Here is a 16,205-nt window from a genome sequence, read left to right as displayed (position 1 = left end):
CCACACACTAGAAGTTGAAGGGACGACGACGTTTCGGTCCGTCCTGGACCATTCTCAAGTCGATTGTGAGACTTGATCTCACAATCAACAATCAATCTCTGTTTTTAGATTGATTTATGATATGGAGAGGGAAGGCAAGCTTACAATGACAGTATCAAAAAGGTATGGCGGCTGCCTCACGTCTGTGTATATTAGGAAAGCTTAAAAAACAGCTTTAGCGGAGGTACTTATGAGTATTCTGAACAGTACCAGCAGAGGGCGCTTAATACTTGCGTCAAGCGTGCTCCTTCATACAGCCCCAGTAGGAGGCTGGCTGAAGATGAACTTGGTAAAGTGAGGCAGATCCTGGCTAACATCGGATACTCTAATGGATATGTGAATGAGGTCACAAACTGAATATGAACAGCCATGCTACCACTAATAAATTCAACACCACACAACCTGTCCCACCTGGATGACCAGACCGCCAACCAGGAGGCCTAGTTAGAGACCGGGCCATGGGAATGTTGATCCTCGGAATCATCGAAAGGTAACCGAAAGGTATGATAAATTTGAACAAAATTTCCCCCTACTCCTCCCTCATGAGAAGAAACGTATGATAATGTAAGGTTCTCTTACTTACAAAAGTAAGAGAACCGCCAACTCTCCCGACACCAAACTACAATGTCTTGAAGTAGACGAATGTCCTTTTACGCCTTTACATGTCTCCTTGAAGGCTGTCAGCTCCTGTACTTGCAATACAAAAGCAAGACAATGATATATCTTCTCAAGGGGCCTGACAGTACACAAACAACACTTTCAATAAATATAAAACAAATACATATACTTAAAAAGACCATCACCAGAGAAACCCTGACCAGTAACTCCGAAATAGTCAACATATACACTGATATAATAGGATATAGGCTACTGGACATAGCAGAAGCACTTCACATCAAACACTCACGCAGTTATCAGAAGCTAGTTCATATCTTAGTAAGGCGAACAAATCCACAAGGGCCGTGACGAGGATTCGAACCTGCGTCCGGGAGCATCCCAGACACTGCCTTAATCGACTGAGCTACGACAGGGTAAAAGGGTTGAAACCGAAGTTCTACTGAACTTACTGGATCCCGTAGCCTAAGTAAGGCCTTTCATCAGCACGACCAAGAGAAAGTTGACGGGTGATGCACCACGCCCTGCCCAAGCTAAAGAATAAGCATTTAGCAGCAGCTTATCATGTCCTCTCGCTAAGGTAACCGACCAAAGAGCCAGAGCTCAACCCCCGCAATCACAACTAGGTAAGTACAACTAGGTAAGTACAGCTTCTCTCATCCCACTCGCATAAATTTTATATGGATTTTTTTAATTCATTTTCCGACTACTTCTGAGAAGTTCATCCACACGCCGGGACACCCAGACACTTTAGGATGGTACACGACCAAACACTACACTCACTCCAAGCATCTACCACCTACGGGCTACTCATGCCCGTGCCACCTCTTGTGGTGGCTTAATCTTCATCAGTCATCCACACGAAGTGGATTGTATAGCGTCGCCCTTGCTTCTTGCAGGGTCGGAGTTCGATCCCTGATGGTCCTAGTAGTTGGTACTAGTCCTTTCTCTGTTCTCATATTCCTTCAAAGTGGTATATGGTCAAACTGTCTTTCCGCTTCCTAGCTTCATGCTGATAATTCCCCTAATTATATATATAAGTGTGTATGTGAATCATATGGTATAAACCTGTATATAAACACTACTTATTTACATCCTGATAGCATTAATCTAATTTGCAAATGTACAAATTATCAGCACTTACAAACCTATAATCAAAATATCCAGTTATGTTGAAAGTGAATCTAATTTAACCGTCCTCTGTTGAAAGGTTCAGTAATCTAAAACATATCGCCCAGCCCTGCTGGCTGTTTGTTGTTGTTTAAGATTCGCTACTTGGAACAAAAAGTTCCAAGTAGCACGGGCTATAGTGAGCCCGTTGTGTACTTACCTGGCACAGAAGGGGGCTGCAACTTGCACGCCTTACTGGCCTCACCTACAGTCTACTGCTGAGACCAGGAAAACCCACTCGGTCCGCGAAGCCGCTCTTCCAAATTATCCGGCTGGACATTGTGGCCCCGAGCGCGACCCTGTGACCTTGCCAGGGAGCGCGCGCGGGAAACCCCACATCGTCCGCCCCAGCAGCAGCAGCTGTCCTTCCAGCGCCCCGAGGCCAGTCTAAAGTGGTACAGAGGTCGTCACCCTTGCCCAGGACAGATACCTTCAGCAGCGGCCAGAGCGGGAGCTCTTCACTGGTCTTACCTCCATCACGTCACCTTAGTTTGGATTTTACTAAACGGTTGATAAGTTGTTGACCAGACCAGACCACACACTAGAAGGTGAAAGGACGACGACGTTTCGGTCCGGCCTGGACCATTTTCACTCCTCGATTGTGAGAATCGACTTGAGAATGATACATACTTTAGCCACGTTATTGTGACTCATCGCCTGCAGTTGATAAGTTAAGGAACGCTGCGATCAATCCAGCAACGGTTTCAGTAGTCTGGGATGTATGGGGTGAAAGTAGACGATGTCATTTGGAAATATGCACTTCCCTCGCAGCCTCTGGCACCTGCCCGGGGTAACACAGGTGCACTCACGGCTAATTACCTTCTCCTTCAGCGTGACGGTCACCTGCTCCTCCAAACTATGCCATCACAGAGGCGAAGGAGAACATATACACACACGGGGTCATGTGGGTTAACGGTCACCACTCATAATCGAGAGACCCGGGATCAGTCTCCACCCGGGAGAGAAAACAATTGAGTAATGTTTCCTGTCACCTGGTGACTCTGTTCATCTGGGAATTAGACAGCTGTCGTGGGCTGCATCCCATTGATGTGTTTACTAGTTGTGTACTAGTTGTGTTTTTGCGGAGGTTGAGCTTTGCTCTTTCGGCCCGCCTCTCAACTGTCAATCAACTGTTTACTAACTACTACTATTTTTTTTTCACACACCACACACACACACCCCAGGAAGCAGCCCGTGACAGCTGACTAACTCCCAGGTACCTATTTACTGCTAGGTAACAGGGGCACTTAGGGTGAAAGAAACTTTGCCCATTTGTTTCTGCCTCGTGCGGGAATCGAACCCGCGCCACAGAATTACGAGTCCTGCGCGCTATCCACCAGGCTACGAGGCCCCTTCCACCAGGCTACGAGGCCCCTGTTGATGTGTGTGTGTGTGTGTGTGTGTGTGTGTGTGTGTGTGTGTGTGTGTGTGTGTGTGTGTGTGTGTGTGTGTGTGTGTGTGTGAACAAATCCACAAGGGTCGTGACGAGGATTCGAACCTGCGTCCTCGTCACGGCCCTTGTGGATTTGTTCATTTTGATGCATCACGCAATTGTGATTTCTGTGTGTAGTGCGTGTGTGTATTAACCTATTTGTGCATGCGGGATCGAGCTCGAGCTCTTGAAACCCGCTTTTCTAGCCCTTGGTTGTCTAATGCAATGACTCCTAGCCTATTTCTCTATCATACCTGATTTTAAAACTATGAATGGAGTTAGCCTCTCCAATCTGTAAATGGTCATTCCATTTACTCACTATACCCTCACGCAAAAAGAAAATTTCCTAACATCTCTACTAACACATCTGAGTCTCAAGCTTCCATCCGTGTCTCCTTGTTCTATTGTTATTCATTGCAAACATTTCCTGTTTCCACCTTGTCAGTCCCTCTAAGTATTATATACGTCTGTTTCATGTCCCCTCTCTCCTTCTTCCTTTCTAACGTCGTCAGGTTTAGTTCCTTCAGTCTGTCTTCGTTCCTCATCCCTCACAGCTCTGAGACGAGTCTCGTAGCAAACTTCTGCACCTTTTCGAGCTTCCTTGTGTGTATTTTTTAAGATGGGGCTCCACGATTGGCCGGCACTATAAGACTGGCCTCACTTAGACGGTATACAGCAATGTAAAAGCCTCCTTTTTCAAGTTTCTGACGGATGTTCTGACTTTTGCTAGAGTAGAGTAATGGCGGCTGACGTTATTCTATTTATATGAGCCTCTGGAGTTAAGTTTGGTGTTAGGTCCACACCCAGGTCTTTTTCTCTAGATGTTATGATGTTTCTCTAGATGTTTCCCTTCGTCGTATATTGAGTTTTCGGTCTCCTGACTCCTGTCCCCATTTCCCTCACCTTGCTAGTGTTGAACTCTAGCAGCCATTTCTCGGACCATCTCTGCAACCTGTTCAAGTCATCCTGGATAATCTTAGAATGTGTGAGATGTGTGTATTGTGTGTGTGTAATTACCTAAGTGTAGTTTCAGGATGAGAGCTACGCTCGTGGTGTCCCGTCTTCCCAGTACTCTTTGTCTTATAACACTTTGAAACTACTGACGGTCTTGGCCTTCACCACCTCACCTAACACACACACACACACACACACACACACACACACACACACACACACACACACACACACACACACACACACACACACACACACACACACATGTAAGCCATTCGCTGAATATAAATGGCAACTTGACTTGTGTTTTACACAATTTGAATATGATTTCAAGCAGTGAAAGGTTTATTTTCGGGTGAGAGGGAGAAGTACTATCCTCATAGTGAATATTAATTATGATGTACGTACCTGAATGTTAATTTAGTCAAGAGTTGTCTAAATGTGTGCTTAGACTCGATTTTATTTGGTTCACTGTTATTCTTACTGACCCCATTTTCTTTATCACACATCAAATGCATTAACAAAGTCATTGTATACCACATCAACATTCTGTTTTTCTTCTAATGCATCGGTGATTTTGTCGAGTAGCTGCGAGAGGCATGATCTTCCCGCTCTCAATTTCCGTTAGCCTGGGTTGTGTAGGTCATTGGCCTCCATAAAACTGGTGACCTGACTCCTGATCACTCTCTCGTAAAGCTTGATTACGAGGGACGTTAGTGCGGCTGGTCTATAATTCACCAATGCTCACTCCCTGGTGTAGGCGAGCCATATCTGCTGATTTAAGAGCTTCAGAGCGTCAACTTCGATAGGTTAGGCGAGTTGTTTAGTGAGTTCGACCCCCGTCCCGTCCCAAATCCTTATCCTGATACCTTCTAAGTGCTATATAGTCGTAATGGCTTGGCGCTTTCCCCCCCCCCCTGATATTTCCCTTCCCTTCGCACGGTTAGGCAAAACAGCTGCATTTTTTTACGGAGTGGCAAATCGAAAGAATAGGCTGCATCAACAAAGTATTTTTCTTATGAATCTATTCGTAAACACCCAGTTTGGAGTTGCTTATTTTTTGTATTGTTTTGTTTATAAAAGTAAACAAAACAACAATGTAAACACTTTATAAAAGTAAATACTTGCTTAAGACAACAATGCCCACTGAAGAATACAAGTTTATTTAGAAGTGAATGATAAAATTTTCCACAAACATTTGCTATCGTAGAATGCGAATTTACCTGAGCTTGAGAACGAGATTCTGTACTTTAAATGCACTTATTAAATGGCTTGTATTAATCGTCTTAATTTTTTCCGTTTGAAGTGCGCGGAAATGTCTTAAATTCACCATTTAAAAGTCCTGCCTAGTGAGAATCATCACGCCACAGCTGCCATCCGCATTATCATGTGTAATTATCTGAACGTTTTTAACCATATAGGGAAAATATATAGTGCGCATGAACAAGAGAGTGAGTTTAAAATTATGTATGTGTGTGTGTGTGTGTGTACAAATGTGAATGTGTGCGCAAGTGTGTGTATGTGTGCGCTTATGAATGTGTAAGTATGCACGCGCGCATGAATGTGTGTGCATGTGTATGTGAGTGCAGGATTACACCGTAATCCTTGCACGCCAAACGAGAAGTGAGGTAAACTTGTCCCAAGTAAACTAGAATTGGCTGGTGGCGGTGTCTGGCAAGTGTGAATGAAGGGAAAGTTGTTATCCTTGGGAACGGCAGAGCTGCCAATCTATATTTAAACCCTATTTTTATACATGAATATAAACCACATACGATATAACATATCATACGTCCCAGTTTTATTCCTAAAATTGCAAGTGAAAACGCATCACCCAATGGCAAGGCATTGCAAAATATGCGTGTAATAATGTAATTTAATTACACAAAATGGTAATCAGGCGTAGCGGAACTTGGTGCATCAGTGGCACGTTGCCATATGTTGAGTCTCCGTTATTCCCGCCAAAAGACTTTCAATTTTCAGTTCATTAAGTGGTATTGAAGAAAGATGACGGTCATGCCATCAGACACGAGTTCTTATAGAAAAAAATGGTACTCTGGTACCCGTGTCCGATTCATGATATATGATTTAGCGAGAAGAATTCTGGTCGATAATTGATGAAGTATAATGATTGCGAGTACTTTCAAAAGGGGTTACCATAATAAAAAGTACCGTTGTACGCTATAAGATATATATATATATATATATATATATATATATATATATATATATATATATATATATATATATATATATATATATATATATATATATATATATATATATTTTAATATTTGAGGAAATGCTTCGCCATTTTGTACAATGTGTTAGGCTTTTGTGATTAATCTATGTTCCTTCTTAACACTCACACCTTAGACTGATGGAACGAAATTATTCTTTGTATAAATACAAAAATAATTGTAGGAAAATAATTATTGACTGAATAGTTAGAATGCTGGGAGCGATAACTCTATGTTGATGTTATCATGTTATCGCTACTAACATTCCGTACACACATAATTGTTATAACTGTGATGTATTAGAACATAAAGACTAGCATTATTGTTTGATACAAAAACAGAAACATTCTTCAGCTGTTTCCGGGTACTGCAATTATTTGAGTGTGCATGAAATTACTCCAGCTCTCCAGCCCTGCCTCTTGCACGCGCGCGGGTTAAAGTAAACTTTATACTTCATGTAACGTGCAAGTGTTTTTTTATGAATTTGTATACTGTAATGAAATTTTACATCTATATCTCGTCAATATTTTCAAATTTACTTAACTCAAAGTCACGTTTATTAAGTAAACGACGTGAAGTGGCTGACCTGGACATTACAGTCAAATAATTTACAAGAATTTACGAGTTTTACAAGAATGTAACAACATCAATATATATATATATATATATATATATATATATATATATATATATATATATATATATATATATATATAAATAAAAAAATTAATAAAGTAATATCCGTTTGTCTTACTATGTTGTGTCAAGGTAAAAGCTTCAACCGGGTTATCTTGAGATGATTTCGGGGCTTAGCGTCCCCGCGGCCCGGTTCTCGACCAGGCTTCCTTTTTGTTACACACCCCCAGGAAGCAGCCCGTAGCAGCTGTCTAACTCCCAGGTACCTATTTACTGCTAGGTAACAGGAGCATCAGGGTAAAAGAAACTCTGCCCATTTGTTTCCGCCTCCAGCGGGGATCGAACCCGGAACCTCAGGATTAGGAATCCGAAGCGCTGTCCACTCAGCTGTCTGGCCAGGGTAAATATGTCTGGTGAGCTGGCTCAGAGTGCCTAGTGTCTAATTAGCCACGTGGCTAATGAATGAGATTTGTTTCAGAAATTTACAATTCATTGATTTTACTATATTCCGGTGCCCATGAATTAAACTCATCAGGATCTTCGAAGACAATTGTTGTATGACAGTTCATTAGCCTATTGGTAAGTAATTATCTATAGAAGGCATCAAGCCAAGAAGAGCATTTATTTAGCAGAGCATTGTGTTAAGTTGAATATATATGGAATTTGTACCGAATGGAATGATAATTATAATATTGCAGTTTATCAAAATAAAAGTTTGTCCGATGAATTACAGTCTTAAGTCTAATTCAAGTGAATAACCAGACTTAAACAAGACTTAGACGAAGTAAGGCCAGGACACGGGTCCAGCTGAACATTGTTAAAGCTTAGCAATTCATCTGGAACCCAGAGAACCTCGCAATAAACGCAGCTAACAAATGCGGAAACGAATAAGTAGAGTCCGCAGGGGGTAAGTGAGTGGGTGAACGAACACGGGAACTATCCAACCCGTCATCTCGAATAGTACAAAGGTTTTCTTATATATACATCAAAATGCTAAGGCCAAAAACTGGCGAATCATAGCGGCTCGCAATATATTGACGTGATGTTCCGTTTTCTATTGGTGGGTCCTCGCCTGAGGTTTTAGCTTCGGGCAGTTTAGCTCAGTGACGTGAACGTTGGAGAGGACGGACTGAACAACTGGTGGCTCAACTAGATTTGTCGTGAGAGACAATTGCAACTGTAAAGTGTTTCCTGTGATAGCTGATTGTTCCTTGGCCCCAGGACCCCACAAAGCGCTGAAATTAGTGGCTGATACATTCATAGAAAGGTTGATTGATGGTTAAAAACAGTAATAATATAATAGTTAGGAAGGATGTGCAATGAAGGAAATGACAGGAAATTATACAAATCTCCACTGAACTGTACGAAGCGTCAATCACACTGTTGACGTCCGTTCATCGCATTGTGTGGATTCTTCTTTTGTTCTCTCGGTGACGAGGCGGGTGTGAGGGAGCAGGCAGGTGTGGGGGATGCAGAGGCAGGTTTGGGGTGAAGAGGCAGGTCTGGGAGTGTCTGCCTTGTGGGGGGTGCAGAGGCAGGAAGGAGGGGGTGAAAAGTCAGATATGTGGGGGGAGTGAAGAGACAGATAAGGGGGGGGAAAGGGGTAGCGATGAGAGCAGATATCTGAGAGCAGTCTGGTCATGGAGAAACATGTAACCGGTCCTGAGCTGCTATCAGTGAGCGAGAGTGCATGGACTCGATATCGGAGTCACCTCGCCTTCATTAGCTCTATTCACTCGTGAGGGATTATGATAGGCCTCTCAACCTCGTGTGACGCCTATCTGTTATTACGCCCGTTTCGTGTTGGTCGGTTACCGAGGCGGGTGATGACGGTTACCGCGGCGGGTGATGACCGTTACCGAGGTGGGTGATGACCGTTACCGAGGCGGGTGATGCCGGTTACCGGGGTGACATGACTGGTTCAAGAAAACAGGTCGAGCCGCACTGGAGCATAAAAATATATACTGGTAGCCTAGGCAAAGAATATTTTTGTATTAATATTTGAATCTGTTGTATCGTTGGTAAATTTTATGCCGCATTCTCGAAACCTCAAACGAACATATTTTGTCACGAACGGATTTAATTCGTCAACATTTATAAAGCAATTGATTCCTCTTGAGAATTCTTGTAACAGTACTGTAAATGTTGACTGCGCTAGTGACGTGTATGTCACTATCTAGCACATGTATATCAATTGACATGACATGTGCTCACACGTAAATGTAGAGACCGTGTGTACATCTGAAGTAGGTCCAAGCATCATCCTGACTGTTGTAGGGAAGCATCCAGTCAAACGAGATCCTTGCTCACATGATGCTAGGCTGGTTCCCGGGCCAGCCTATCCACTCTCCTTGCCAGAACGGACATTAAATGCTGTAATAAACGGCGCAAGCCTACCCTAACCTACCTTCCCACACAGAAAACGCGACTGTTGTTCCCAAGATGCTAATGAGATATAGTACCACGTTATTTGTCCGTTGGGGAGTTTGACGTCCGTATATGATGTTTGAGAGGAAGAGTTGAAGCACTGCAACACTTGTCTCCTTGTCGTGAGGCGGAGAGTCACAGCCTTCACCACAGCTCAGGCGGGACTAAGGTTATGTACACCGGTTTACCGAGCTCTTCTCAGGGTTTACCAAGCGTCAAATTTCAAATGGTTTTTACTATTGCGGTGATGTAACCAAAGCACCGAAATTTTGACGTTATGGTCGACAGAGTTCAAATTCAGCATTTAGCATCGAGAACACAATACTACAGTGTTTAAAACCCATTATATTTCTGGACCCATGGAGAAATGAAAATATATTAGGCTGGTATGTACCCAATTGTTAAATTGCGTACATATCAATTTGTATTTGTGCATAACAATTTTAAAAGTATATATATAGGTCCCCATATATTTTAAAGACAGTTTACAACAGCTTTCACATTTTATTTTACTTGAAGATTTAACATTTCTAGATTTGCTTGTGATGTATCTGACATCTCGCTAAACACGTAGCCTAAGTCATGAGTGCACTCTGGTGATACTACGTTAAACAGGTAGCTACTTCGCGGGTATACTCTGGTAACGACACGCTAAACTAGTAGCTACGTCAAGCGTATATTCTCTGTGACGTCACATTTAACAGTTATAGTTACGTCACGCTAAACAAGTAGCTACGTCAAGCGTATATTTAGGTGAAGTCACACTAAATAAATAGCTACGTCACGTATACACTGACGTCGCGCTAAACAAGTAGTTACCTCATATGTATACTCAGGTGGAGTCGCGTTAAACAAGTAGCTATGTCAAGTTTATGCTTAGGTGACGTCACACTAACAAGTAGTAAAGTCACATGTATACTCAGGTGATATCAGTTAAACAAGTAGCTACGTCAAATGTATACTCAGGTGACGTCACGTTAAAAACAGTAGTTACATCAGTGCACAGTATACTCAAGTGATGTCACGCTAAAGTAGCCACGTCACGTGAATACTCAAACTGCCGACGTCATCCAAATCATATCAACAAACCAGCCATCAGCCCAAGGCAATAGCTTAAATTCAGGCTCAGACACATTATATTGAATCATATCTAATATTTTGTGATCCCGATGGCCATTGGTCGGATGTTGAATCAGACAGTTCACTAACGTTAGTGCTTCACTAACGTCATCCATTTTGAGCTAAAGTGAAACAAAATTGGTAAATTTTACATCATCTTTGCTCAGAAATGTTAAGCGTTTTTATTTTAAAATTCAAACCGGAAACTCTTAAGTCTTGCTCACTGGTCTCTCGTAAAGTCAGCACTTACGAGATTATATGATGAAATATTGTACCATTATATGAAGTGATGTACCATTACTATAAAAGTTTTGGCATTTCACAAGAGCAGCATACTGAATTTTATGTAATAATTTGATGTAAGATGCTTAAACTGTCGCAAGTTTGAGTCATTTTGGTAAGGTTGCAAAAATTAACTTCCGTTCTAAGATTAACTTTGGCTGAAACTAATCCTTTCACGACTCAATTCTGAAGGCATCGTTGCACTGCGTTAGGCTGTTAGTCTAAATTTTAGAAGAAAAAAAATCGGCACAAACGGCAAGACCTCTCTTAAGCCTTAAGCAACACGCCGTGGACCCTCATAGAATCATTCTGGAGTCCGACTTCCTTCTTATATTTTGATAAATGTGACGCCGGGGATTTATGATAATTGCATTGTTTTGTTTGGTCTGCCTGATTAGGCTTGCCGCAAACCCTGTGGCTACTCACTAGCAAAACAACTGTGTAGAAGGAAGGGGTGGGGGTGCGCATGTTTATGTGTGTATGTAGGGGTGTACGTGTGAATGGAATTACTAAGTAATTACCTAAGTGTAGTTACAGGATGAGAGCTACGCTCGTGGTGTCCCGTCTCCCCAGCACTCTTTGTCATATGTTGTCAACACACATATGTGTGTTGGCGGGAGTGTGTGTGTATGTGGGGTGTACGTGTGTATATGAGAGGTTTGTGTGTGTGGGGGGGGAGGTGTGCGGGTGTTTTGTGAGTATGTGGGGATGCGCGTGGGAGTGTTCGTGCGTGTGTTTGCCATAGGTTTACCAGCAATACGCAGCACTAGACAGGAAACCAAACATAATGGTGCTGGGAACTCTGATAATGGTCAACAACCTTAGCAGCTTGCCAATTAGGTTTATGCAACAGGGAACACGGGGAATAAGCCTTATCATCGTACAACTATTCACCGTCACACGATCACCAATATCCAGAACTTGCTCAAATAATATATATATATATATATATTCAAAGTAGCACGGGCTATGGTGAGCCCGTAGTGGACTCACCTGGCACAGGAGCGGGGCTGTAACTTTGCACACACTGGGTATAGTGTAACCAGCTATTACACTAATGACGTTCGAGTAGCCTAGCCAGCCAAACAGACAACAATGGCAGGCTATATTTTTTTTACCACTACAGATATTGCGTTAGTGCGGCTGCGCGGAAAATGGACTGAGGAATGCTGGGCAGAGCCGTGACGCTATTACTGTGGGGCTTGTGTCGTAACTGTGAGCGTGTGGATAAGTTGACTTTTAGAGTGATGTAAATATTTACATGGCTTGCGCGTTATGCTAAATTGTAGCAACACGCTTACTCCAACTTCTCGGGAGGAATATTTTGGGTTTAATGGACAGGAATGTAATTTTTATATACAGGTATATCATTTTTGTTTACATTATTACGTGGATTTTCTGTTTTTGTAACTAACTCTTCAACGTATGTCTATATTTTTTGTATCAGTTACATTTTGTCCGAATCATACTTTATACTGATGTTTATAATGATAATTATAAATCATTATTACATCACCTGGCCGAGGAACAGAATTCGACCTTCTCATAACAAATTCATATCTAAAAATATCTTCAGACCACAACAAATGACGCAATGCCCGGTGGCGCCCCCGTCACAGCACCCTGCTCCCGTGAAGAAAATTTTGTTTATTAATCTTTATCTCAACTAAATTGTCTTAGAACGAAGAGAATGCGTAAAGATCCAGAAAATAATAACTTGGAAAATAAATGCTATATAAAGCACCCAATGCGAGCAACGTCCTCAGTCATCTGTTAAATATTAATTAAGGAAGGTCGTTGACCCGGCCTCTTACCTAATATGTCGCATTTTTGACGGAATCAACTTGTCCGTTAAAAATTGAGACGTCCAAGATCAAATTAGAGCACCGCAATATTAATGTTTGCAGGCTTCGATAGATTTAGTTAGGCAACCCGTCCTCGACTCAAGTCCATTACATCCAGCGGTCGACCCCACAGACGCATTCATAAATTTTAATATGCTGTTCATTCAAAACGGGAATTTTCTCACGTATAAATTAATATTATAATATATTAGCATATTGTGCATATATAGGCATAGGTTAGGTGTTTAGATTCTGTTGGCGATTATTTGTATTTGTAGTACGTGGGTGAAGCATTTATAGCGTTGTGGTTCGAACCAAATTCGTCAGTGAAGCACTTGTTCGGGAAGTGTTCGAACGTCATCAGTTGTGAGTCGTGTGTAAACCGTTGTTCATTCATAAACAGGGAGTTTGGCGGGTGCATGGACTCACTTTTGGGTCATTGTTTGGAGGACAGGCTGCATCATCAGTTGCAAATCTAGGTAATTCGTATAAAGTGATTTCACTCATAAACTAGGGGTTCAGTGGCTGGATTAACCAGCATTTGGCCATTGTCTATTAACACGGACTGTTGTTTGGACAGGAAAACTAGCTCACCTTAGTGAAACACCAACATTATTAATCTCTCATAATTATAAGCTAAAGGCTACAATGATGTGAATAATTAGCATACCTAAGTGTATGACACTGGTGTTCCTTGGGTAGCAGCAGGGGTGTCGTCAGCGTCTCCTGCAGTAGTAGCGATCACCAGCAGGGGTGAGGTGGGACGAGGCCATCAGTAAGCACCCTGGCACACCAAACCTTTCCTCACACTTCACCGCAAATTAGACACGATTGACAACAGCGTCTAAGTTCTAACGCTTTGGCGAAAATTCAAGTACCGCAATATTGACGCTTCCTCGGGCTAGGTTAGGTGGATTTCCTAGGGCCATAGGCTTCGGTGAGGCAAAAACCACTTCACATTTGACGCTTATCAAATCGTGCGACCGGGTAGTGGGCAGAGGACCCTCCGGGCCCACACCTGGCGCTTGATAGCCTCACCATGTCCTGTAGAAACTGTTCATTTTCAACAACGTTTTCGTGTTGTCTTAAAATATCTTTTAAGTAACTATATATAATTTTCAAACTGTTTCACTGGTGTCAAATTGTTCACTCTTAAAAGCTTGCTATTTGTAATCGTTAAAAGCGTTGATATCCAGTAAGCTGAATGAATATGATTAAAATAATTCAATGTGAGATTCCAAATATTTTTCCCAAGAAAGTGTCATATTTCTTTTAGTTTTTTACTTTCTCATAATGTGTGTTGAGGCAAATGGGCCGCTACGCCGGGCTCAACACTTTTATACGCCGGGTTCAAGACACTTGAATACGCCTGGATCAAGGCACTTACATACGCCGGGCTCAAGACACTTATATACTCCGAGCTCAAAACAGTTATATACGCCAGGCTCAAGACTGTTATATTCGCCAGGTTCAAGACACTGTTATATACGCCGGGCTCAAGACACTGTTATATACGCCAGGCTCAAGACAGTTATATTCGCCAGGCTCAAGACACTGTTATATACGCCAGGCTCAAGACAGTTATATTCGCCAGGTTCAAGACACTGTTATATACGCCAGGCTCAAGACACTATTATATACGCCAGGCTCAAGACAGTTATATACGCCAGGCTCAAGACAGTTATATACGCCGGGCTCAAGACACTTATATACGCCGCGGGCTCAAGACACTGTTATATACGCCAGGCTCAAGACACTGTTATATACGCCAGGCTCAAGACACTGTTATATACGCCAGGCTCAAAACAGTTATATACGCCAGGCTCAAGACAGTTATATTCGCCAGGTTCAAGACACTGTTATATACGCCAGGCTCAAGACACTGTTATATACGCCGGGCTCAAGACACTTATATACGCCGTGGGCTTAAGACACTGTTATATACGCCGTGGGCTCAAAACACTTATATACGCCAGGCTCAAGATAGTTCTATACACCGTGCCCAATACACTGTTATATACGCCAGCGCTCAAGACACTGTTATTTACGCCAGGCTCAAGACAGTTATATACGCCGGGCTCAAGACACTTATATACGCCGCGGGCTCAAGACACTGTTATATACGCCAGGCTCAAGACACTGTTATATACGCCAGGCTCAAGACACTGTTATATACGCCAGGCTCAAGACACTGTTATATACGCCAGGCTCAAAACAGTTATATACGCCAGGCTCAAGACAGTTATATTCGCCAGGTTCAAGACACTGTTATATACGCCAGGCTCAAGACACTGTTATATACGCCGGGCTCAAGACACTTATATACGCCGTGGGCTTAAGACACTGTTATATACGCCGTGGGCTCAAAACACTTATATACGCCAGGCTCAAGATAGTTCTATACACCGAGCCCAATACACTGTTATATACGCCAGCGCTCAAGACACTGTTATTTACGCGTCTCAGCACATTGTTATGTACGCCAAGTTCAACACATAAGCTGTGGCTCAATACACTACACAAATATATACTCACTACACCTTACTCGCTCCACCCCTGCTGACACGAGCAGCTCGTAACACACTCAACCTTACTCTTACACTAAACAGTGACCCTTTGCTACTAATACAAGTGGTAAATGCTCTCCGATATGTTTTCTTGCTATATCTGCGAGGGCGCAAGTAGGCGTTTTTGATAAGTACCTTTTCCAGCGTTGAAATTTTTCCAGCGTTGAGATTTTGATATTAAGTTTACACAATATTCAATATTCGCTGAAGTTGAAACCCTTGACAATATGCACCAGACAGCACTGAGGAGAGGGAGAGTGGCACCAGAGCCACGGAAAGTGCTTGCAACGCTCAAACTCGTCTGTTGAGCAGTAAACACTAAACAATATATATATATATCATGCACACGTTATAAATGAATTACTTTAGTTGATCTTAGCCAAGCCGCCAATAGGTAAACAGAAAATTTTTCAAAAGAGGGAATGGAGTGCAGGGGAAAAAGCGCAAGTGAGAGGGAGTACTGGAGCGAGCGACAACGTCCACCGACGACGGTGTCTCTTGTCAGACTGAGCTCTGGGAGGTGCTGCTGCGGCTCTCCCCGCAGCAACAACCTATGCAAGACAGCACACCCCCTTCCCTTAACCCCCTTCCCCAGATGCCCATCACTTCCCCTCTACCCATGTCATTTCCCTACACTCTTCCCCTACCCCCACTAATGCCGCAACAACAGTCCCACTTTCCCCTCTTCCTATACCCAGCCTTCAGTATTTCTATCACTGTGGAATATGTCGAATGGGGTTTATCCTCATTATATATATATATATATATATATATATATATATATATATATATATATATATATATATATATATATATATATATATATATATATGTGTGTGTGTGTGTGTGTGTACATCACGAAAATAAACACGTGATTAAGAAT

The 16,205-nt window shown here is 42.4% G+C and overlaps 1 protein-coding gene across 1 annotated transcript in view; it reads right to left on the bottom strand.

Moving 5' to 3' along the window:
- The window catches only part of LOC123770393 (uncharacterized), an 89,607-nt gene extending 73,787 nt beyond the window's left edge, over nt 1-15,820 (bottom strand). The window contains 2 exon segments of the mRNA XM_069339861.1: nt 13,426-13,955; nt 15,687-15,820. The gene's annotated coding sequence lies outside the window, so the exon portion shown is untranslated.
- Nucleotides 15,821-16,205: the final 385 nt, after the last annotated feature.

The sequence above is a fragment of the Procambarus clarkii genome, chromosome 42 (assembly GCF_040958095.1).
Source record: "Procambarus clarkii isolate CNS0578487 chromosome 42, FALCON_Pclarkii_2.0, whole genome shotgun sequence".
Taxonomy (NCBI): Eukaryota; Metazoa; Arthropoda; class Malacostraca; order Decapoda; family Cambaridae; genus Procambarus; species Procambarus clarkii.
Note: the sequence above shows the minus strand (reverse complement) of the source record. Positions and strands in the feature narration are given on the sequence as shown.